The following is a 24,957-nucleotide window of genomic DNA, read 5'->3' as shown; positions in this document are numbered from 1 at the left end:
ATGGAGTCTCTGTCTGAAATCTTGGAGAGCTGCTGCCGGTCAGAATAGACAAATACTGAGCTAGATGGACCAATGGGCTGACAGGATATAAATCTTATGTTCCAGGCTGAATGACTGGATTTGCACTGTGGAAGCAGAGCAGAGGGTGGCTTCTTCTTCTTCAGCTTGTTGCTCCTATGAGCTTCCAGTTAGTGGTTTTAGCACTGTACCAAGAGCATGGAAACTTATATTCTCTGTAGTTGAGTTGCTCTGTGCCTAGGCTCCCTCAGTAAATAATGTGTTTCCCAAAGCATTAAAATGCATTTGGAGAATGTAGTGATCAGTGTTCCCTCTAACAGGGATTTCCAGGTGTGGTTGACTACAACTCCCAGAATCCCCAGCTGCAGTGGCCTTTGCTTGGGGATTATGAGAGTTGTAGTCAACAACATCTGGGAATCCGTGAAAGAGGAAACACTGGTAGTGATAGTCAGGCTGGAGGGAGGCCTCAATTAAAGTAACTGCTCGGAGGGTGGGCTTTTCCAAATAAGGAAGAAAGCCCAGGAGAATCAGATCCCTTTTTGCTCAATCCAGAGTGAGGATCAGGATTTACTGATCAGCCTATAGAGGAGTAGGGGAGAGGTGTGTTAGAGTTCAGTGCTTCCTTGGAGGCCTCTGAGTGAGGTCTGGTCAGCAACTACTATTAAAAAAGGGGGAGACTAAGCCTTGGACTATGAATCAACTGGAAGCTCCTTCCTTGGAAGTATGTAGGAAGGATAGGGACCAGTTTAGCTAGACACATCAGGGAATTTATTTTTGTTCAAGTGCTTGGATCTGACTGTATGATTCTTGTTGTCCCTGGGGAAGGGTTTTACTTGAATGGAAGCAGCGATTGTTGATGCCTCTGTAGTTTTCCTTATCATCCAATTTATTAATAAATCCTTGTTGTTTTTGAGTGTCACTCCTTATTGGTTCCTGCCCTAGTCGCATGCTCTTGAAGACCTAAGACTGCTCAAGCATTTCTTGTAGGGCTTTCCCCCCCGCCCTTTACTCTCCCAGAATATTCCCTTGGAATAGTGAATCAGAGGCGTAACTAGGGAAAAGGGCGCCCGGGGCAAGCACTGAAATGGTGCCCCCCCTGCCCCCACAACATACTACATTATACTTAGGTTTTTCCTCACAAGCGCCCGCCGCCGCCGCCAAGCCAGGCCACTGACTGGCCACCAGGCGCCAGCAAAGCAATGGGGTGTGTGTGTGCAGGCGGCGCGGAAGGGACCGCTCGTGGGGAAGGGGGCACCGATGTGCTTCCTTGACTGCTGCAGCACTGCTGCACTGAGCAGGAAACATTTGTATTAACAAAAAATTTAAATTTTTTTTAAAAAGATTTGGTCATGGCGGCGCCCCCCACGTGACCAGAAAAGATGGTGCCCAGGGCATGTGCCCCCCCTGCCCCCCCTATAGTTATGCCTCTGTCTGTTCATATTAAAAAGTGGATGGTGGCAACCTACCCAGAACTCGTCACAGCTAGAGGAGGAATTTTGTCTATTCCCCCGCCCCGGCCTGGTTTTGATCATTACAGAGAGTGTAACTAACTACAGTAGGAAGTATCTTGAGGTACTTCCAGGTTTTTAAAATGCTGGTTTTAATGCTACTTTTTCTGAAACTGCTGGAGCAAATAGGGAGAGGCACTGACCTAGAATCATTAGCACAATAAGAGGGATACTGTCTTTGAAATGCAGATGTAGCTCTTTAGTACTCTTTCCACCCCCCACTGGCTAAAAGGAAAACATGGATGCCTGCCATGTGAACCTGTGAAAACAAAAACTGAGAGCAGAGGGAAGGGGCTGCTTCCCTCAGTGCTGCGAGTGTGATTCGAAGTGGCTTCGCTCAACATTTACCCTGAAGCATGAAGCCATGTGTGAATAATAATTCCACCATTATCTTGGGCAAATAGGTTTTGTAGCTTTTTGTAAGGTGCTGTTTGACCAGGACCAAGGGTTTCTTTAAAATGCCAGTGTATACACAGATCGCTATGCATTCCCCTAGTCATTGTGCCTCACATTCCCGCATCTTGCTTAATGCTCTTCAGGTGTTATGTTGTCTAGTGGTATGTATTTATGTTTTTATATGTAATAGGGGGAAAACGGGGGGGGGGGGCGTGCCTTGTAAGGTTGGAAAGAAAAAATGCCAGGGGCCATGCAGGGTCAGGGGAAAGAGTGGAAACAAGGTAGACAATCACAAAATGGATTCTGTAGTATTTGATTTTGTTTAATGCATTGCTTTCGTGAGGTCTTGAGGCGATAAGGCTGCGAAGTAGGACAAATATGAAGCCAATACAAGAAGAAATGAAGGCTGAACTTTGGGAAATGTTTCCTGAGAGTGTCTAGAATTTTCAGACATTGGAGCAAGCTTCATAGAAAATACATAGTATATGGACATGGAGCTGCCTTAAACTGAATCCAACTGTTGGTTCACCTCGCTCAGTATTAGCTGCATGGACTGGCAGGAGCTCTCCAAGGTTTCAGACAAGGACCTTTCCCAGCTCTACCTGCAGTTGCCAGGGATTGAACCCAGTCCCTGCTGCATGTGTAGTGAGTACTGTACCACCAAGCTATGACATCATCCCTAATGCTCTCAGCAATGACATACAATCAACATCGCATTAAAAAGGGAGTGCACTGTCAAAATCAACTGGTAGAGATACTAGATGAGAGCACGGCGGATCTTTTGCATCTCAAATTCCTATCATAAAAAATTCCCTGGGGAAAAAGTCACACAATGGCTTCTAGTTCACTGAGCAACATGGCTGGATATCTTTGGACATTCACTGCATCTTAGGGCTTATGAATTATGGATGAAAACATTTGGAAGATGAAATATTTCTCCTTCTGACTCATACACTTTTGCATAGGCAGGGCTGGCTCTGGGTTTTTTGTGGGCCTTCAGGCACTAGGGTATCAATGCCCTCCCCCTAATTTCCCCTGCCCATTTAAAGGAAGCATATTCCTTAGCGAGTTGTTTCAGCTGGTGTACCAGCATAAGATACATGAAGATACTTTGCTCCTGAGGAAGTTCGTATTCAAGACACATTGGACAATCTTCAAATAATAAATTTCTACTTTCAAGCATGTTCTCCCTTTGGTTGCTTTTTAGAAGGTTTGTTTTGGCTCTTTGATGCTGTCTCTCCCTTTCCCCTGAATATCTGCAAGATGACATATTTCTCTTTTTATCCATACACATTTGCATGGACTGGGTTGGTTCCGGGTTTGAGCTACTGGATGCCCAAGGATCGGTGGGCTCCCTGTCAGGCCCTTTCAGGCCAGCCATTCATTGAGGTGGCTTACAAATAAATAAATAAATCCTGTTTAAATACCAAAATATCACAAACATGCAAAATGAATAAAGTCACACTAAGCAAGAACAACAGATGCAGTTAGTGTTAAGCAGCATGTCCAGATGGGACCCATCTTGCCCAGCTGCCTGGCAGGGCTTTTATGGTCAGGGCCTCAGAAGTACCAAGGTGAGGGAGTGTTTCCGCACCCTGATCCTCTTCTTTGGTGTTATGCTTTCCGCTATAGCCCCTCTCCGGAGGCCTGTGACTCGCTCCTTGCCTGCCTCCTCACTGACCCAGGCCCTCCTTTATAAGGCCCTGCACAGGCATCAGAAACCCAGCCCCATTCCAATGAGCCCCCACCCTGCTTGATTAAGTCCCCTAATTGTCAGTGGGCCCCTGCTGTGCTCTTTCTCCTCATTTCCCAACCCTCCGTCTGGTGGCTCCCTTCCTTCAGAACGAGGTGCATCGTTGACATCATCACGATGCGCCTTGCCCTTGCCCTCCTGGCCAGGCCTCCTTGTCTCAAGAGCTTCCTGGCCCACCACACCTCTCCCTCCTCCCAGCTCCCTTGGCCAGCTGGAGAGCATGGCCACTGCTCTGCCCTGAGGCTTGGGGTTTGCCTCCAGCCCAGCATCGGTCCCACACACTGCTGCCTCTGAGACACTGTTAAGGCTGGTGGGCGGTCCCACCAGACACTGAGATTTTATTTTTTTAAGTTTGCTAGCTCTTGTGCCTTTTACAGCTGCATAACAGACGAAGAATCAACAGGTGCAGCTTGTCACAGTGCTTGCATGTGCAGTTGTGTGCAAAAAGCTCCAATCACTGAATTTCAGATGTCTTGGGCACTTCCCAGATTTGACACTACAACAGTGTCACTATGTGTCTGTTAAGTGTCCTTCCATACTGCCTAGGTATCAACATCACAGCCCCTGCACTGCCAGCAAGGTGCCATTCACATTTCCAATGCTTTCCTTCGTGTTTTATTGCTGCGTTACAGTCCTACAACACTGTAAAAAAATAAGCTGTATTTTCCCGCTGCAGGGAGATTCGGCAAGTTAGAAAAGACTGCTCCCCCCTGCTGGTGGCTTTGTGCAATGACCCCTATTTACGTTTTTAAGACGATTCTCAAACTACTCTGCCATGCCAAAGTAAACTACCATTGAACAGCGGGTAATCTGGAAAGCACCCTGCAGCATTTAGAGATCAAACAGGTTTGTCAGAAGGAAGGTGGCAAACCTAACATTAATAAATCTAAAAAAAAAAACCCCACAAAAAACTTAATTCCCACTAGAAGACACTAAAGGAAGAAATGAGGAACAAGGACAAATCAAGTGGCAAAAAGAGAAATCTTCATTTCTTCTTTCTAAAGTTGGTGTCTTAGGCCTCCTTCCACATTCTGTTTAAATAATTGGACTTCCAGATGTGTTTCACTGACACTTTTCCACTAAAGAAAAGAAACTCCTAAACATCCAGCCAAATTTGTTTTCGCAAGTTCCTTCCTTGCTTCTCCTGCTACCATCTCCTTCCCACATCTCCCCAGAGACAGTGTTTGTACCTGACAGTTGCCCTCTCTTTGCTACCACTCAGGGCCAGACTGCTTATTGAGGTTCCCAGCACTGGCTTCTCAGATGTTTGGACCCATCATTCCCAGTCACGGTCGCTCAAGATGCTGTAGTCCAACAACATCTGGGAACCCCTGCAGTAGATCAATTGGATCTCCTGATACTTCCTCCGCTAAAGCAGTCATAGAGGCTATTCTCATGAGTAGCTAGCCAAGAATGGGCAAAGGCAACCAAGCCCATTCTTGGCTGCTCGTGAGAAACAGCGGGAGGCAAGTAGCCGCCACAGCAAACCCACCTGCGGAGCCTCCAGCTTAAATGGGGTAAAGAGAGCAAGAGCTCCCTTACTCCTGCTTTTTAAAAATTGTCTGCCACCCCCAGCTGGCAGACTGCAGGGCTCCTGGCCAGTGCTGGGGGATACCCACAATGCACTGCACACTTGCATGATGTATTATGGGAGTTCTAGGGGGCAGAACAACACAGTCCATCCTCTGTGCTGCCAGAGGTAATGGTGGATTGTGTTTGTGCACAATCCACGTATCCAGCACCCTCCATAGATTGTCTGCAGGGAAGGGAAGATAACAAAACCTTTCTCCCTGCCCGCTTGCCAAGCACTTCTCACAGATCATGAGAAAGGGCTCATATTGTGGCTATATGTATAATAGTAACTTGCTGGTTTGGGGTGGGGTGGCAATTTGCCTTGGGGAATCAATATGTGTACGATATTAACCCCTCCCTCTTTGCCATGGCCCCAGTGTAATTTCTCTCCCTCCATTTCACTTACACACATTGTCCAGTGCAGTTGCTTTCAGAAAAAGAAAAATACATTAGGAGATGCAAGCATGGATTTTGTGCTTAATATGTAATTTGATGCTCAAAAGGGGAGATGGCAAATGTAGGCAATAAGGCACCTAAAAGGAGGCATTGGCCTTGTTCAGCCGTCTTTCAAATCTAGGTTTAATGTGAGTTACTGACACTAGTGTGAGTGTGTGAACCAACGTGAAGGTGCTTTATGACCCGAGATGAATCTGAGATTCCCACCTTGGCATGGGTTCATACAGTCATGCTAATGTCAGTATAATCCACATTAAATCCAGATTCAAAAAATTCTGTGGACCAGACTATTCTCTTTGTGCTGCTTCCGTCACTGTCCCTGGAAGAAGGCGGCTTGTAAGGAACCTGGCAGATACTATTTTAAATTTTCCCCACTTCCGTTGTGTGTGTGTTTGGGTGAAGAGGTGGAGCATATAGGCAACAGAAAGAATGTCAGCAAGTGCAGCCTAGAGCAAGCACACAAAGGTAAAGATAAGGCAGCAGCATTTTTGCGGGCCTTCTCCTGGAGCTAGGAATGATGAGAGTTGTAGTTCAAAACAGCTGGAGGACCATGTTTGCCCACCCTTGCTCTAATAGATGCTCAAGCATGATCACCACTGATGTCAGGTGTGTGTATAGATTCATACGAATTAAGGTCAAATATATAGGCATGTAATTTTCTCCCTCGTTACAGACACACACCATGTCTACATCCTGTGCACTGTGGCACCATACTATTCAGCCTTACGTGCAAACAGCTTAAACGGTACACATTTAAGACATGCCAATAATGTCCCAGAAACATTTTGTATTCCTCCCCCCCCACAGTGAGTTTTGATTAACTCACATTAAGCAGAACTTTATTGAGGTGTTTAGAGCATTATGAATGATAAATCTCCTATCCACAAAATTATTTTTTCAAGGACTAGGGGAAAACCAAGACAAAACCAAATTAAACCACATTCCAAACGTCTTCGGTTATTGAAGAAGATATACCCATTGTGAACTCCATCATTTTGATGATTGCTCAATATATCTGTATCATATTTAGTGTGTTTTGAAACGTCCACAATAATGCTGTGCAGGCACAAACATGTTGTACTAATGCAAGGTGCTAGCCAAATGTCTTAAGTCAGAAGCTTGCACTCTAGACTAGAGTGGGCAAACTTCTAGGCAGGTAGCTTCAGATGTTGAGCTACAACTCCCAACATCCCCAGCCACAGTTCTTATAGCTGGGAATGATGGGAGAAGTATTTCAACAACATCTGAGAGCCACATTTGCCCGCCTCTGCTTTAGACTAGTGTTGCACTAGTACAGCAGAAGGCCACACAGTCATCAACCAGGGTTGGAAACATTCTACCCTGGTCTGTATGATTGTGTGAACACATGAAAATCCCGCCAACCCAGGTTGCTTTAAAGCAGGTTAGCCCAGCTTTTGTGCCCTGGTCTTATCCAAGGTAGGAGGAAAGGAGAGATTCCCTACCTTGCTTTTCTTGCCATGTGGATCCACTTAGAGTGTGCTTGTGCAACAAGATGCAGGAGTAGATGCCCACTTCCTGGCTTGTTATTGTTGTTGTACAAGTCCCTGCAATTTCACACAGCTATACAACTTTCTTGTATGTGTGCGACTTTGTTCTGCAAGTGGAGCATATGAATGTCAGACTGTATTTTCAAAACCACCACATTAATCTCTGCCAAACATCCTCAATATTCAAAACTCCTTGCTAAGTTGCTATGTAAATTATTCAATCTATATTGTTTACTCTTTTAAATGGACAAATTAAAATTTACCCTGGGGCATTGCACACAATCATCTGGGGGGTGGTTTGGGGTAGGGAAGAGTCCTTACCCTGATGCCCACACACAGAGAACTTGCATATTGGGCAGTATAAAATGTGTTAAATAAATAAATACATATAAAATTTGTTAAATAAATAAATACATACATACATAAAAATAAACCAGAGCCTCCATTGGGCTCTCCCAACTCACTACTCAGACAATCACAGCTACCAAGAGCCAGGAGGAGGGAAAGTCTTCTAGTTATCTGGAGAACTTTCCGCACTGCACTGCACTGCCAGCAGTGTGGAAAACCTCATTATATCACAGTCACAGTCCTCCAACCATGAGGGGGAAAGAAGCAAGCGAGGCAAGCCCCATTCAACCATTTTGAACAAGTGATCATAGAGTGGGTTGTGCATTGTGGCGCATTCACAGATCACAGCCCCTCCAGGCACAGCATGCTCTAATGAACATGGCTGGTTTCTGGGACCTACAAACATAGCAGAAAGCAGAAACATGTTCAGCAACCCCTGGTACAGGGCCCCTGCTCTGCACGAATCTGGATTAAGACTGAGGGTTAGAAGCAGGCTTCTTATATTTGGGGTGCCAGGGTTTGGGGTTTTTGCCCTGGTTTACATGAGCATGCAACCCTAGGTTAGAGGCAGATAACCCAGGTTTAGATGCTCATGTGAAGAGGCTTCCTGTGTGTTGAAAAGCTGCACAACCCCTTTTTTCTCTTTTATGTATGCTATATAATATTTTTATGTATGTATGTATGTATGTATGTATTTATTTATATACCACCTTTCCAAAAATGGTTCAGAGTGGTTTACATCAAAATAAAAAGAATTAAAACAATTAACAATTAAAATCAAAACAAAATTGATTAAACAATTAAAATCATTTAATCTTTAAAATCATTAATATTTAAATCATTTAAAATCATTAAAAATTTAAAACCATGAATCTAATTTAAAGCCTGGGTGAATAAATGTGTCTTCAGTGCCTTTTTAAAAGTTGTCTGAGATGGGGAGGCTTTTATTTCAACAGGGAGTGCATTCCAAAGTCCAGGGGCAGCAATAGAGAAGGTCCGTTTCCGAGTAGCCACCAAATGGGTTGGCAGCAACCGCAGACAAACCTCTCCAGATGATCTTAACAGGCAGTGGGGCTCATGGTGAAGAAGACGTTCTCTTAAATACCCAGCCCCAAGCTGTTTAGCGCTTTATAGGTAATAACCAGCACTTTGTATTTTGCTCAGAAATGTACCGGCACCCTGTGTAGTTCTTTCAACACAGGAGTAACATGGTCTCTCCTAGATGACTCAGAGACCAAACTGACTGCCACATTCTGGACCAACTGCAGTTTCCAGACTACGTACAAAGGCAGCCCCACATAGAATGCATTTCAGTAATCCAGCCTAGAGGTTACCAGCATATGTACCACCATTTTGAGGTGGTTTATCTCATAAAATGGATGCAGCTGGCGTATCAGCCGAAGCTGATAAAAAGCACCTCTGGCCACCACCTCAACCTGGGACACTAGGGAGAGGTTCAGACTGAGAAGCATCCCCAGACTTTGTACCTGTTCCTTCTGGGGGAACATGACCCCATCCAGAACCGGCAGATCAAAATGGTCTCCCGAGTTTCGACCCTGCACAATAAGTACCTCTGTCTTATCTAGATTCAGCCTCAGTTTGTTATCCCTCGTCCAGCCCATTACTGCTTCCAGGCAGGCATTTAGAGAGATTATGCCTTCTCCTGATGATGTTGACATGGAGAAATAGATTTGGGTGTCATCAGCATATTGATAACACCCTGCACCAAATCTCCTGATGATCTCTCCAAGCAGTTTCATGTAGATGTTAAACAACATCGGAGACAATATGGAGCCCTGAGGGACACCATAGGAAAGTTCAGATTTGGAAGAACAACATTCTCCAAGGGACACCATCTAGAATCTGCCCGTGAGATAGGAGCGGAACCACTGCAAAGCCATGTCTCCCACCCCCAATCCCCTCAGACGTTCCAGAAGGATACTATGGTCAATAGTATCTAAAGTCCCTGAGAGATTCAAAAGGACCAACAGAGTCATACTCCCTCAGTCAATTCCCAATTGGAGATCATCCACTTGGAGAGCCAGCATGGCATAGTGGTTAGAGTGGTGGACTAGGACCGGGAAGACCCGAGATCGAATCCCCATTCAACCATTAAGCTCACTGGGTGACTCTGGGCCAAACAATTATCTCTCAGCCTTAACCTACCTCACAGGGTTGTTGTAAGGATAAACATAACCATGTACCCTGCTCTGCGCTCCTTGGAGAAAGAGTGGGATATAAATGTAAGAAAATACAATAAAATAAAATAAAATTAGGCCGACCAAGGCAGTCTCCACCCCATAGCCCACCTGAAAGCCAGTTTGAAATGGGTCTAGATAATCAGTTTCCTCCAGGATCACCTGGAGCTTAGAGGCTGCCACCTTCTCAATCACCTTGCCCAATACATAAGATTCTGTCCACAAAAAAAACTCATTAAAAACATCACAGCGAGTAATTGTTGGTTCCAAGTACTGATTCAAGGGGGAAGAGGCACACATTAGCCCCTTCACAACCCTGAACTTGCAGACACAATACGGGAGGAAAAGAATCACTTGTTTGCTGCACGTATTGCCTGAGCATAGATCTTCAAATGTGCTCTATGTACTAATCTGTCAGATTCAAGTTGAGTATTTCTTCACTTGCGCTCTAGTCGTCTACCTTGCCACTTCAGCCCCCTGTACTGTTTACCAAGGGGCCAGTTTCAAAGCAGGTTGGAGAGGACTCTTAGGAGCAATTGTGTCCACTACCCTGGTGAGCTGATTATTCCATTTCTCCACCAGAGTGTCGACAGGATCACCAGCAGAGCCAAAACTAAATCCCTCCAAGGCATCCTGGAATCCTATTGGATCCAATAACCTTCTTGGGAGGACCATCCTAATGGTCCCTCTGCAGCTGCGGAGGTAGGAAGTGGTTGTGAGTCCAATCTTAACCAGATGGTAATCTGCCCATGACAATGGGGACATCACAGGAGTCCACACCCACGGAACACCACCCTGTTCAGAGGTCCAACATGTGACCGTCAATATGCGTCGGTCCCAAGACCACTTGGGATAGGCCTATAGTTGTCATGGCCCCTATGAACTCCTGAGCCACCCCGGATAAATTGGTCCCAAAGTGAACACTGAGGTCCCCCAATATTGAAGTCAATATTGTCAAAATGACAATATTGCATTTTGCTTCTACAAAGATGCTCATTGAAAATTTCTTAGATAGCTTGCTCAGTAAAGGAAGTTAAATCCAGAGTCTTGGAAGACATTGGCCTTGTTCACATAATTGCTTGAATCTAGGTTTAATGTGGGATGCCAACATTGAAGTGTTTGTGTGAATCCCCACCAAAGTGATTTATGACCTGAGATTCCCACTTGGCATGGGTTCACACAATCACTTCAGTATTGGTAACCCACATTAAACCTAGATTTGAATGACTGTGTGAACAAGATCAGTGACTATATTTATATGGGCAAGCTAATAATCCTTGGGATATCTGCTTCCTTAATAAGCATGTATTCTTACGTTCGTATGTGCACTGGGTTGAGAACACTTGAGATTTCATAGAGACAGAAGGAGAGAACTTTACTGCTCAGAACAACTTACCTTTTGGGTGAAAGCACCAGTTGGGACTCAAAACTGCAGTGGGCCCTGAAGATATCAGACAGGAATTCAACCTTTGCCTGGCAAAGAAAGGAACCATAGGATTGCTAACTGGAGCAGACCACCACTTGATAAGGTCTAAACACCCTATAAAAATTTTCAGGTTTGGGGGACATGCCTGGCTATTGCTCTTTGCCACAACCTTGCTTCTGCCTCACCATGCCCACCTTTGCTTCCAGTACTAGCCCTACTACCTTAGCAAGAGTTGAGTTTCACAACAAGATGTCCTGATAACACGCAGTAAGGGAAGAGGATTCTTCACCTAACAGACCCAATTCAATAGCAGTAGAGTTATAAATGCTTTGCACAATCCATGCTTCTCCTGACTTTTTACAGGTTTATGCACTTTTAGGTGTTACAGACTCAAAAAAAATTTCTTCCAAATCCTTAGTCACAGAGTCAGAGAAATGAGACTGTTCTCCAGGAAAAAAAAGGAAGGACCTTTCTTCCTTCACTCTTCAGGGCCCCATGGGTAGTTGAGTGGCAGCTGGGCATCGATTCCCTTCAGTGTTACTAACACAAAGCCTACAGACTAGGGATGAATATTTATGTGTGTTCCTGTCAAGCTTGCAGCCAAAGATCTCTGGGCTTGGGTATCATATGGATCCTTGCATTTAATTTTCAAGATTTTTCTGCACAGGACTGCAGAGCTGGATACAGGGAAGAGGGGTTATTGCAAGCAGCAAATTACCATTCAGCTATAATAATTCTTGATTATTTTTTTTAAAAAATATATATGCTGTAGTTTCTTTCAGAATTTAGATTCTGCAGCCCTGAAGTGAAGCACCGTGGCTGATATCCAGATTAAGTTACTCAAAGTACTACTCTTGAGTTCATCATCATCATCAATTTTATTACAGCCATTGGCCAGCAGAAATAGAAATAATTGTCTTAACTCATGAGTTATGTTTAAGGATTGCTTAATTTCAGTAGGATTACTCAGGATTAATTTAGTCTGGGTGTCAGCCAGTGTTCTTTTGTCTGTTGACCCAAAATATTGATAAACATATATGAGACATTCCACTTATTTACTTTCTGTAAAGAATTTAGAAATTACTCTTAAGGTAGCCAAGTTTTGTGTGGTTGCTGCTAACAGTAGGGATGTGCAAACAGGTTTGGATTTGAACCAGTTCAACATTGAACATGGCCGGTTTGGTGGTTCAGTATTGGAGCACCCCAAACAGGCCCTTGTTAAGCCCGATCTTGGACCGAACAACCCCACATTTTCAGTTCAGGGGTTTGTATTTAATTTGATTTAATTAAAAACTTTTTTAAAAAATTCACGGTCTCCTGCACCGGGGGCTTCTTCGCGGTCGTGGGAGGGGGGGCTTCCAGAGGTCCACCCTCCGGCCTCAATTTAGTAACACATAGCCCAGTTTGGGCAGTTTTCAGTCTGTTCCGGGCCTTACTGGAGCAGGTGGTGAGAACCATTCTCTCTAAGTTGCACAGTTGCATGTGTGCACACAGACTTTAAGCCCCCGTGCAGTGATACCAAAGAGCCTCTCACTGAGCCACTCACTTACCCTCTTGGCTGCTCCCAACTGAGACCCCTGGTCCTCCCAGCCACTGCTGCTTACTCCCTGGCTACTGCTCCCCCACCCACTGCCTTTCCCCATTGCCTGTATTCCCACCCTCCACCTTTGCTGCTCTGCTCTTCCCCTGGCCCCTCCACCTTCATTCTGAAGCCCACGTGGTGGCGGCAGCAAACAGGTGACGGGACTCCGAGCAGAGGCTGAAGCAGATTCCCCCGATCTTGCCTCCCACGTTCCCTTCCCCCCACTACCGCTTGGGCTCTTGCACAGCAGGATCGGGGAATTGGCTCCAGCCTCCGCTCTGAGTCCCATCGCCTGTTTGCTGGGGGCATGGCTCAGGCTTGGGATAACCCAAGTGAGCTCTCCCCATCTCATTTCAGGTAGCATTTGCTGCCTGGCAGCATTTATTTCCCTTCCTCTCCCTCTCTGAAGGAAAGGGAATAAATGGTGTCAGGCAGCAAACGCTGCCTGAAATAAGACGGAGAGAGCTTGCTCATGTCTCTCCAGGGCCTGAGCCACACCCCTGTACACATGACATCATGCATACGGGGCATCACTGGCAGGGCCGGACACAGACCGCCATTCAGTTGGCTCCTTTCCTGGTGGTGGTGGGTGCATTTTGAACAGAGGACCAGAGAGGAGGGAGGGTGGATTCCCCTCATCATGCCATGGCAAGAGCCCACAGGGCAATGGAAGTAAAGGCGGGGGGGGGGACTTAGGAGCTGCAGCTGGTGGCAGCAAACGCAGCAGCAGCCGTGGAGACGGCAGCACTGGGAGGACTGGGGAACTTAGAGCAACATTGGTCCCCAATTTGGGAAGGAAAGTAGTGTAGCTAGAGGGACGTGTGTGTGTGTGTGTGTGTGTGTGTGTGTGTGTGTGTGTGTGTGTGTGTAGAGGAAGTTGCGTGGGGTAGGAACGGAAAGGAGTGTCCCTAATGGGTGTGTGTGTGTGTGTGTGTAGAGAGAGAGAGAGAGAGAGAGATGTGCAGGTGGGGAAGGAAAGGAGTGTAGCTAGAGGGACTGTTTCTGTGTGTATATAGAAGGAGATGGGGAGGGGGAGGAAAGGAGTATATTTGGAGGGAGGGAGTGTGTGTGTGTGTGTGTGTGTGTGTGTGTGTGTGTGTGTGTGTGTGTGTTGGCGTGTACAGACCATGTTCTTTATCCCTCTGGAAACTATTGCCCCAAATCACAGACTAAAGGCTGGTTAAGAGTAGCTTTAAGGCGACTTACTTCCAAAGTATGTGTGCACAGAACTGCAGCCTTAAGTACTGCAAATGAAGCAGCATTCAGTACCATTGGAGTTTCTAGATCGTATGTTTGGGTGATTGCCCCTGTAAGTTCCTTTAATGGGCCAAGCACTTCACTTACTTGAGTCACCAACAGAAGCTATCCTCATATAGATCCAGGAAAGACCCTTCGGGACATTTTATGTGAAAAAAGTCCTCCTATATCTGTGTTCATTTGAAGAATTTAGAATTTAGATGTACCATTATCTAAAACCAAGCATTTCGCTGTAGCAAGCTTGTGCATTGCATCCCACTCACTGCTAGTATTTAGCTAGTTACAGGTACAGCAGAAGAGTTTGCAAATTGGTGTTGTTTCCACTTCTGCATTTACCTCTCTCTCCTGTCTATAATGAACCATTTTGCCAAAATCATGGAAGGACTTCCTACTGTTCGCAAGCCATCACCTGAATTATCTGAGCCATTTTGTGGATACGGGAAGATTCCACCTCACTGCAGGTATTCCTGAAACCTTCAGACCCCATTCAGGATTCTATGCAATTAAGTATGCTGAGTGGGGCTCTAACCCTAAGTGTATAGTGCTCAAAATGTAGTACCATAGCAAACTCAGTCAATGTACTGCTGCACATAAATGATCCTGTCCTTCCCACCCAGTATTATTGCTTTTAAACAAAAGTGCAGTTTGCATTTTTAAACAGCTGTTTGATTAAGTGTCATTCAGGTTGTTGTGATATACTAAGCTAAATGCATGACATTCTTATCTAGGTGTATGACAATCTGAATATGTGATTCTTATCTGGCAAACCTTTTTTAAAGGCCTTGTTTTAGATTCTGCCTTGTTTTTATTATACTTAAATGTGAAGCAGGGGAAAAAGTAAAAATCCAATTATATAAATAGAATAGAAATGTAAAATACATTTCTTTCCTTCCATATTTATGGGGTGTGTGTGTGTGTTTATCTATAGTGGCACATAATAATGCACATGTGTGCACACTGTCTTGATACTACCACCCAGAACAAAACTCATTCTTCTCACTGCTGAAAAAAATTAGAGGGAACGCTGGTGGTGAGTTTTATTACTTTAAAAAAATGTTTTAATTTAAAACAAGCAAACAAACCCCTGAACCCCTGGGTGTTTGGGCGTGCACAGAACCAAACATGCCTGGTCCAGTTCGAGTCTTGTCTAGACTTGAACCAAAACGGGCAACCCAGTTTTGTGCACACCCCTAGCTAACGTTATACAAGAGTGAACTAAATCAGAGTGTTACTAGGAACATAGGAAGCTGCCTATACCAAGTAAGACCATTGGTCCATCTAGTTCAGTATTGTCTACACAGACTGGCAGCGGCCTCTCCAAGATTGCAGGCAGGAATCTCTCTCAGCCATATCTTGGAGATGCTGCCAGGGAGGGAACTTGGAACCTTCTGTATGCAAGCATGTATACTAAGTATTAGGTTATTAGTTTTAGAGTGGGTCACATTGGTTTGTTGGTATATAAGGTTGTTTTATTGTGTATCAATTTAACGTTGGAATGAAATGCTGGTCATTGGCCAAAATTAAGAACTACTACTATGAGGCCTTCCTCCTATGTGGCTGAGAGCACTGGCGTCATACAGTCTTACTCAAGGATAACACATCTATCTGCATCACTTGATATAGTAATGAACCGTAGTTAGCAACGCTGCAACACATAATAGTGTTCTTCCCCCCTCCCCCCGCTCCCCTGTAGGCCTGTGCAGAGTAAGTTTGCTTATATCCTACTAATTTTATAATGATTTATGGGCTCAAAATGCATGGCAGGGTCTAGAAAAACTAGTTTGGGGAAGCAAATGGGTGGCAAAGAATGTTATTAGGGGAGTGACGATTTTGCTATACATTACTTTACCTCTGTAAGTATTTAATCAGTGTTTTTAGTTTATTCACCTTAGTAATGAAACTTATGTGACATTTTCAAACTTATTCAGAAAATGAGCCAGATTCCTCTTAGAAAATACTGGACCGGGTCTCACGATACATGAGACCCGGTTTTGGGAAGTGAGCGGGAAGGGAGCCCTGGGTGGCCAGATCGGCCGCCCACACAATGGTTGGCTCCGAGACGGAGCTGGCGGGGGCTGGGGAGCTTGGGGGCCGCATGGCCCCAAGAAGCCCCAGTATGCCCTGCGCGAGTGCGCAGGTCATGCTGGGGAGACCCCCGAGCCGGGAGGCTGCTTTTAAGTCTCCCGGCCGGGGGTCTACTCACAAGTAGCTGTGGTGGGGAGCCGCACCGTGGCTACTCACGAGCAGATAGCCTGGGTTTGCAGAGTGCTTGCTCTGCAAACCCGGGCTAAGAGGTGGGCTACAGGAGCGGGTTAGCCGCTCCAGAACCACCGGGCTCGGCTGCGAGCCCGGTGGTTCTTACGATCACAAAAATCGGGCTAAGATTTTCCTAGCCCGGTTTTTGTGATCGTAAAAATAGCCCCACTGTATTTTTGGATTAGGCCAAACCTAGTTTGTTCTTCCTTTCCAAAACCATGTGGCAGGAAAGACTGAGTTAGGGAGAGAGATCAGTACCAGGCCAGCTGAAATCTGCAAGGGAGATGACCAGTGTTCCCTCTAAGGCGTGTGCATCTGCATGCGCTCACAAGTTTTTTTAAATGTCCGTTCAGTTAATTTTAGATCCCACTCATGTTTATTCAGGAAGGCATAACTCTGAATGCATGTGCGCACATACTGCCTTGCTACTGCCACCCAGAACAAAACTCATTCCGTACACAAATTTAAAAAAATTTAGAACACTGGAGCCCCCTGCACACATTGTGTCATCCAGCCTAGTTCCTGACCAGGAAGGGAGCTAAGAGATAGGCCTGGCTCCTTGGAAGCTGCACTCACTTCTGCTGCTTTTCCTAAGGTAGAGGAGTGAGTGAATGAGACTTCTTTAGACAACAGAAGGCCTTTATAATTTATTTAATTAATTAATTCAAGCTATAGGATCATAATATTTTTTTTAATTTACTTAACATATTTTTATACCACCCAAAACCTGTGTCTCTGGACAGTTTACAACAAAAAACAAAAAAGGTAAAACATTCATTAAAATAGATAAATGACAACAGAGAAATTAAAACATTGGTTAAAATAAATGACAACCAAAAGTTAAAAGATTACAACAGTTTAAAACATTAAAACAATATTTTAAAACAATGTTAAAACTATTAAAATGGTATTTTATTAAAAGCCTGGGTGAACAAATGTTTCTTTAAATAGGTTTTTAAAAATTGTCAGAGATGGGGAGGCTCTTATTCCAGCAGGGAGCCCGTTCCAAAGCTTTGGGACAGCAGCTGAGAAGGCCAGTCCTCAAGTAGCCACCAGACAAGCTGGTGGCAACTACAGTTGGACCTCTCCTGATGATCTCAATAGGCGGTGGGGTTCATGACGAAGAAGATGTTCTCTTAAATACCCAGGGCCCAAGCTGTTTAGGGCTTTATAGGTTATAACCAGCACCTTGTATTTTGCCCAGAAACTTAACTGCAGCCAGTGTAGCTCTTTCAATACAGGAGTAATATGGTCTCGCCAAGATGACCTGGAGACCAATTTGGCTGCCGCATTCTGAACCAGCTGTAGTTTCCGGACTACATACAAAGGCAGTCCCACATAGAGCACATAACAGTAATCCAGTCTGACTGTATTGTCTAATACTTTGCATTTCTGCTGTAAAGTTCCAGTCTGGTGGATGGGGAAAGAAACGGGTAAGTGGTAAATATTTTGTGGGGAGTGCACACTACCCGTTGGAGGATTCCCCAATTCACAGGATTTTAAACAGACATAATAATTTGCTTTCATTTTCCATTTTTTACTTTTGGATTCTTGATTCTGTGATACACTTTACTGGGCTTCTTGAATCTAGAAAGACTTTCAAACAATGCTGGCCTATATTTCAGCCAAGATATGTTCATAATTTTGTTAGCACAGCAAAAGCATTCACACTGTTGATGCTTCTTCAGGCACATTCCTACCCTTTATGGAGGTGATTTCACTTGTTCTGCCAGCACAACAAGAGATCAGCATTACCACAAAAAGTATAACATTCTTGCTGGCAAAGCTCAGTGTACACACAGCTATTCTGACGAGTTCTAATTTGATTCAACCAACAGAGTGAAGAATGTGTACACATTGGAAGACTGGTGTTTTCTGCAGAAGATGATGGGGTGTAATCTTTGTATATCCATGCACCAGAAATTTATGTGTAACCATCTGTGTGTGCGTGTGTGTGTGTGTGTGTGTGTGTGTGTGGTGCTTAGAGTGCCCAACTCACAGGGAGATCCGTCAATGCACCGTGCTAATCATGCAGTACATGATAGGATATTGGGAGGCTGGGACTCGTTTTCCCGGCCTCCTGCGATCCATGCTGCCATGAGCAGTGTAGATTGTGTGGGTGCACGATAGCGCAGCAAAAAGGACCTTCTTGCTCATCTGGGGTGGGAGGTAGGTTCAACCCTGCATTCCCCCACTCTTCCCACTACACCTGTTATGGTTGTGAGAATGACCTTTCTGAGTTTCTTGTTTGGTTAGAGATATTTTTTATTTACCTTGGTGTCTCTTTCATTCCAATACTGAATTGATGGGCTGAGAATAGACCTGGTTTGAAAAGGCACTTGTTGCTATGGTATAGTGTGTACAAAAGAAATGTGTTGCATTAGTGGGATTTTGAGTGGACTGTGTTTTGTGTTTCTGGTGGTGTGTGTGTGTGTGTGTGTGTGTGTGTGTGTGTGAGAGAGAGAGAGAGAGAGAGAGAGAGAGAGAGAGAGAGAGAGAGAGAGAGAGAGAGAGAGACCAACCCTCCAGAAGTAGTCTGGAGTCTCCAGGAATTGGCATCAGTCTCCAGGTGATGACTGAAAGCAATTGTAGATTTTAATGGTTTAATGTAATGAAAAAATATTGGGAATAAGTATCCAAGAATAGCTTTAGTGAGCGTTAGCAACGTTGTGTGTGTATGTGAATGAAGAATAACTTGAAGTTATGTTTTTATTACTAATGGCAATCTAAATGTGCATGTTTTCTTTATTGCCTCTGAGTTCTTTCTGTGCTGGCCCCTAGGGTGTTGATTCTGAAATAAACAAAAGTAGATTACAGATGCACTGCACAGACCCATAGTTTATCTCTTTGCTGCCATATCAAGTCAGATATGACTGTTAAGGAAATGTTCCTCAATATCATCCGTTTTCCTCCCTGTATTGTTGTGCCCCTAATTAGTTTGGCAAAAGGTGCTATGAAGCCATACAAAGTGCCTCTCTGCAGCACTGAGGAGAGCATTTCCTATTTACATGCACTGCTTTGACATAATTTCTCCCTGTTCATGCTGCGTTTGGGCCCCTTACTTGCATCCCCATTTGCTGTTTTTCCACTACACCTCTGTGTGTATAGATTTTAAGGAGTCTTAGTAATTGTCAGTGCTAAAGTTTACTGCTCATAAAACCCCAGAAAGCATTGATTGTGACCAGAGTAAGCCAAGTACCATATAAAATCTTACAGCAGTTCAGCCTGAAAAGAGTTTTACAAGGATTGTATTTACCAGGAGCAGCAAGGGGTTTGCAGATGACTGCCACTCCATTTTCTGCCCTCACTTCCTCTAGTACCTTGCTTGCGCTAACCGATGTCAGAGTTGCCAGGATGGTTGCTGCCCCCCCTCCCCCCCGGATTGGTCTATCGTCTCCAAGAATCAGTATTAGTTCCCAGGTGACTATTGAAAACAGTCCAGGAGTTTTTAGTGATTTCCTATTGTGGAAAATATTGGAAAAACTACTGGGTGGGGGGATATCCAGGAATAGTTTCCATCAGAGTTGGCAACCCTAGTTGCTAGATAAATCAAGAAAAGAGAAACCAATGGCCTGTTCTCTGTGACCATTGCTGGAGCTTTTCGTTTCTTAAATATGAACTGTTTGTTACATTCTGGAATAAGGAACAGAACTTCAAACCAAAGGACATGCAAGCAATTGCAAAGAGTGATGCTCTAGCAAGATTTGGAAGATTAGCATGCAACTGCTTAGTACACACACACACTAAATGGGGACTTGTATTAACTTTGCTCAAAGTCTCACCTGTGAAGGATGTAGAAGCAGTAGTGGGAAAGGGTGGAACAGTACATAGGAACATAGGAAGCTGCCATATACTGAATCAGACCATATACTGGTCTATCTAGCTCAGTATTGTCTTCACAGACTGGCAGCGGCTTCTCCAAGGTTGCAGGCAGGAATCTCTCTCAACCCTATTTTGGAGAAGCCAGAGAGGGAACTTGAAACCTAGATGCTCTTCCCAGAGTGGCTCCATCCTCTGAGGGGAATATCTTACAGTGCTCACACTTCTAGTCTCCCATTCATATTCAACCAGGGCAGGCTCTGCTTAGCTCAGGGGACAAGTCATGCTTGCTACCACAAGACCAGCCCTCTTGGTATATAAATATTCCTAGCTGTAATTCCAAGCCTGTGGGAATATGTTTCCTTGCAATATCAGTGTATTTCTGTTAAGTTGATTTTTAGGAAAATGTGAAGAACATTCTAGTTTTATTTTAAGACATCTAATGGTAATGACTTTCTTATACTCTTCTTACAATATGATTTTAATTCATAAACTAACCATTTGAAACTTTTGTAATGGATCATACTGTTTCTTTTGAACACTGTTCCCATAAAACGTTAAACAATTTGGTCGGGAGAGAAGTAATCTGCAGAATATGTGTTCAGCTCAGCCTCAATTCCTGATCCCTTAAAATTTGCACTAATTAAAATGAATGGTATATGGGTCTCTCTCTATGTCATTGTTCCAAACGATGCCTGCTGGATTTTTAGAAAGTCAATAAAACAAAGTATGACTTGCTGTGTTAATTCCAGTGTTAGCTACGCTGTTGTTCTTGAGATTTCTTGGTTATATCTTCTGTATCACTTGTATTTTTATCTATTCATGCACTAATTCCTTTGATTGTCAGTGGTGAACATAGTCATTTAGCAAAATGCCTATTATGGTGATGGGTGGAGGGAGAATTTGTTTACGCCAAGGAGCCTGAGGTGGAATGCAGTGTGCGTCTGTGAACAGATGTACTTGGCACCCTTCTCTGGGACCCCCATCCATGAGTCCTGGACCATGCAGTCTCTGGGTGGAGGGGAGGTTTTACCTTCACTGCAACAGGGTCCTCAATTGTAGGGCTTTATTTTTCTCCATTGGAATGAATGGTAACCAACAAGGGCGTAGAAAGGTTGGAGGTGACCACACCACTGCCTTTCTGCCCCACCAGCTCCTCCCCACAGCTGCCTACCTCCAGGAGAGGGCAATGAGTGGCACTTCCATGTTATAATGCTGACCACACCCCTTGTGCTGGCATCAGAAACACATTGACAGAGGAGGTGTGGCCAGCATCAGAGCATGGCCATTCTAACCATCTTCTCCCCATCAGTGAGCAGTTCTTTTGTCAGCTGGGTGCTTCTTTCCTCTACCTTGCTTTGAATGAGGGACAGAAAGGCAGCAGAGTGTGATATCCCCTGCTAACAGGGCAAAGAGGTACCTTTTACCGTGGTGATTCTCTTTATTTAGCAGGGGGAGAGTAACTGGCCCTATCCACCCCCAGCACAGTACTTCCAGTGACTGTTGCTGGTGTCTATCTTATGTTTCTTTTTAGAATGTGAGCCCTTTAGGGACAGGGTTCCATCTTATTTGTTTGTTATTTCTCTTTGTAAACCGCCCTGAACCATTTTTGGAAGGGCGGTATAGAAATCAAATTATTTATTTATTTATTTATTTACGCAGTCAGACAGGTGTTATTGACTGGTTTGTTTTATCCAGTCCTTCCCAAGGACCTGGGATGGCTGAATTTTATTGTCAATGTTGTTACTGTTGTTATAGATATCATTGCAGAATATAGGCTGTTCCTAGTAAAGCTGCTTTTTGTAATTGGCTGATGGTGATTTCTGTGGCCCCTATGGTGTTGAGGTGCTCTTCAAGGTATTTTGGAACTGCACCCAGGGCGCCAATTACCACTGGGATTATTTTGGTCTTTTTCTGCCACAGCCTTTCAATTTCAATTTGTAGATCTTTGTATTTTGTTATTTTTTCTATTTCTTTTTCTTCTATTCTGCAATATCTGGTATTGCTATGTCGATTATTTTGACATGTTTTTCTTTCTTCTCGACTACAGTTATATCTGCTGTATTGTGTGGCAGATGTTTGTCTGTAGTCAGAAGTCCCATAATATTTTTACATCTTCATTTTCTACCACTTTTTCAATTTTATGGTCCCACCAATTCTTGGCTACAGGTAGCTTGTATTTTTGCAGATGTTCCAGTGTATCTTCCCTGCTACCTTGTCATGCCTTTGTTTGTAGTCAGTCTGTGCAATCTTTTTACAACAGCTGATTAGGTGGTCCACGGTTTCATCTGCTTCTTTACAAAGGCGGCACTTGCTGTTTGTGGTGGATTTTTCGACTTTTGCTCTGATTGCATTTGTTCTTAGTGCCTGTTCTTGTGCAGCCAATATTAAACCCTCTGTTTCTTTCTTCAAGTTGCCATTCTTAAGCCATTGCCAGGTCTTGGTGATGTCTGATTTTCCACTTATATTGTGCAAATATTGACCATGCAGGGACTTATTTCTCCATTTTTTTGCTCGGTTCTTGACTTGTTCTTTCTTGTACGCCTGCTTTCTTTCATTGGTGTTGAATAGTTTCTCGTTCTTGACCATTTGAAGTGCATCTTCTTCACTGTCCCTTATATATTCTTCAAGGCCTCTTTTCTCTTCCTCTACTGTTTGATGGACTTGCAGCATTCCTCTTCCACCTGAGCTGCGAGGGAGGTATAGCCTATCGACATCACTGTGGGGGTGCAGAGCATGACTGATGGTCATGATTTTCCTGGTCTTACAATCTAATGTCTCTAGCTCTGCCTGGGTCCAGTCTATTATTCCTGCAGTGTATTTGATAACAGGTATAGCCCAGGTGTTTATGGTTTGTATGGTGTTCCCGCCATTGAGTTTGGACTTGAGGATTTTTCTAACTCTCCTGATGTATTCACTTCCAATTTTTCTTTTAACTTCAGTGTGTGCGATGTTATCAGCCTGGAGAATGCCCAAGTATTTGTGATGTTCTTTCTCTTCCAGGTTCTTGATCTTGCTTCCATTGGGTAGTACTATTCCTTCTGTTTTTGTTATTTTTCCTCTGTTCATTATTAATGCAGCACACTTGTCTAGTCCAAACTCCATTGCTATATCGCTACTGAATATACGGACAGTGTTTAGCAGTGATTCAATTTCTGATTGGGACTTTCCATACAACTTCAGATCGTCCATGTACAGCAGATGATTGATTTTACTTGATGTTTTAGATGTTTGGTATCCGAGGCCTGTTTTGTTTAGTATTTGTGAAAGTGGGGTCATGGCGATTACAAACAACAGAGGGGATAGTGAGTCCCCTTGGAAAATGCCTCTTCTAATGCTAACCTCTCCAAGTGTCTCGCCATTGGTTGTTAACTGTGTACTCCACATGCTCATTGCTTTTTTTATAAATATCTGAATGTTTTGGCTGACCTCAGTTGTTTCTAAACATTTTAGTATCCATGTGTGAGGCAATGAATTGAAGGCTTTCTTGTAGTCAATCCGTGCAACACTTAGGTTGGTTTTTCTTCTCTTGCAGTTTTCTAAAATCATTTTGTCAATCAGCAGCTGGTCTCTGTGCCTCTGGTGTTTGGGCAATTTCCTTTCTGTTCAACTGGAAGCTGTTTGTTAGTTAATAAGTGTTGCATCACTTCATCTGCTATTATTCCAGTTAATAATTTGAACATGGTTAGCAGGCAGGTTATCGGTCTATAATTACTTGGAACTGCACCTTTTGCTGGGTCTTTCATGATGAGATGGGTTTTCCCAGTTGTTAGCCATTGTTCAATATCACCTCCTTGCAAAATGTGATTGAACTGTTTTGATAGTTGTTTATGAAGGCTTGTTAGGTGTTTAAGCCAAAAGCCATGCAGTTCATCGTCACCTGGCGCAGTCCAATTTTTAATTTTCTTTGCTCTTTCACTTATTAATTCTGGTGTTATTAGATCTTGCATTTGTTGGTTATGTTGTTGTTGTTATTATTATTATTATTATATACCAGCCACATCCAATCCCCCCCCCCCCAGTCCAATGGTGGCAATGCCAGTGGCGACCACTCACTTATGGAAGAAAGTGAAGAGGTGCACTTGTGGAAAGTGTAATCCATTTGTAATGCTGTGGAACTCAGCCATTGAGAATCAAGTGTCTTCTATTTGCATGGACCTATCACTTCTCTGTGTCTGCATCCTGGGTTACCAGTGCCTAGCTATTTTTCCGGGACAGGAGGAAATCTGAAGATAATTTCAACAGAATAGCAGATATCCTGCTATTTATGGAAGCCTCCCCCCCCCCTCCGTTTCAACTTTAAAACCACCAAAGCAATTGAAAGTAATTAAATGTGTATGCAAGAGCACTTTCACTGAGGTCTTCCCCCCTCCGCTTCAGTTTTTGATAGCCAAAGAAGTAGATTGTTTTTTAAAATTAATCCTTTAGCAGTATGAACTACTGTGATGAACACATCAAATAAAACTACCATTACATGCATGATTCTCACATGTGAACACACATGCCTTCTTGGGATCATATGTTTGGCACACTATGACCTAATTGCCAATATAGGAAAGGAAGAAGATCACTAATGCAGAAACAACCTCAAAGGTACACTGGAGATGCCTTTTATTGAGCCCACCACTCAATAAACATTCAGACTGACTCTGAGATGTGTTAGAAAATTTATCTCTTTAAGTGGTATCCCTGAAGAAGAGTTACTAACTCAAAACACATTGGGCTCAATAAAAACACATCTTCAGTTTGCCTTTGAATTTTCCTTTTTGTTGTTGTTTCTAGATGCCAATGTGTTACTAAAGCTTTGGACTACCTATTTATTTGACATTCTGGTGAATCCAGTTCTCTCACATACAGCCT

The 24,957-nt window shown here is 43.9% G+C and overlaps 1 protein-coding gene across 6 annotated transcripts in view; it reads left to right on the top strand.

Annotated features, from left to right (window-relative positions):
- GRIN2B (glutamate ionotropic receptor NMDA type subunit 2B) overlaps nucleotides 1-24,957 on the top strand; it is a 366,073-nt gene that overhangs the window by 314,705 nt on the left and 26,411 nt on the right. The gene's annotated exons all lie outside the window — the stretch shown is intronic.

The sequence above is a fragment of the Hemicordylus capensis genome, chromosome 5 (assembly GCF_027244095.1).
Source record: "Hemicordylus capensis ecotype Gifberg chromosome 5, rHemCap1.1.pri, whole genome shotgun sequence".
In the NCBI taxonomy this organism is placed as follows: domain Eukaryota; kingdom Metazoa; phylum Chordata; class Lepidosauria; order Squamata; family Cordylidae; genus Hemicordylus; species Hemicordylus capensis.
The sequence above is the reverse complement of the archived record's forward strand: the minus strand, read 5'-3'. Positions and strand labels throughout refer to the sequence as shown.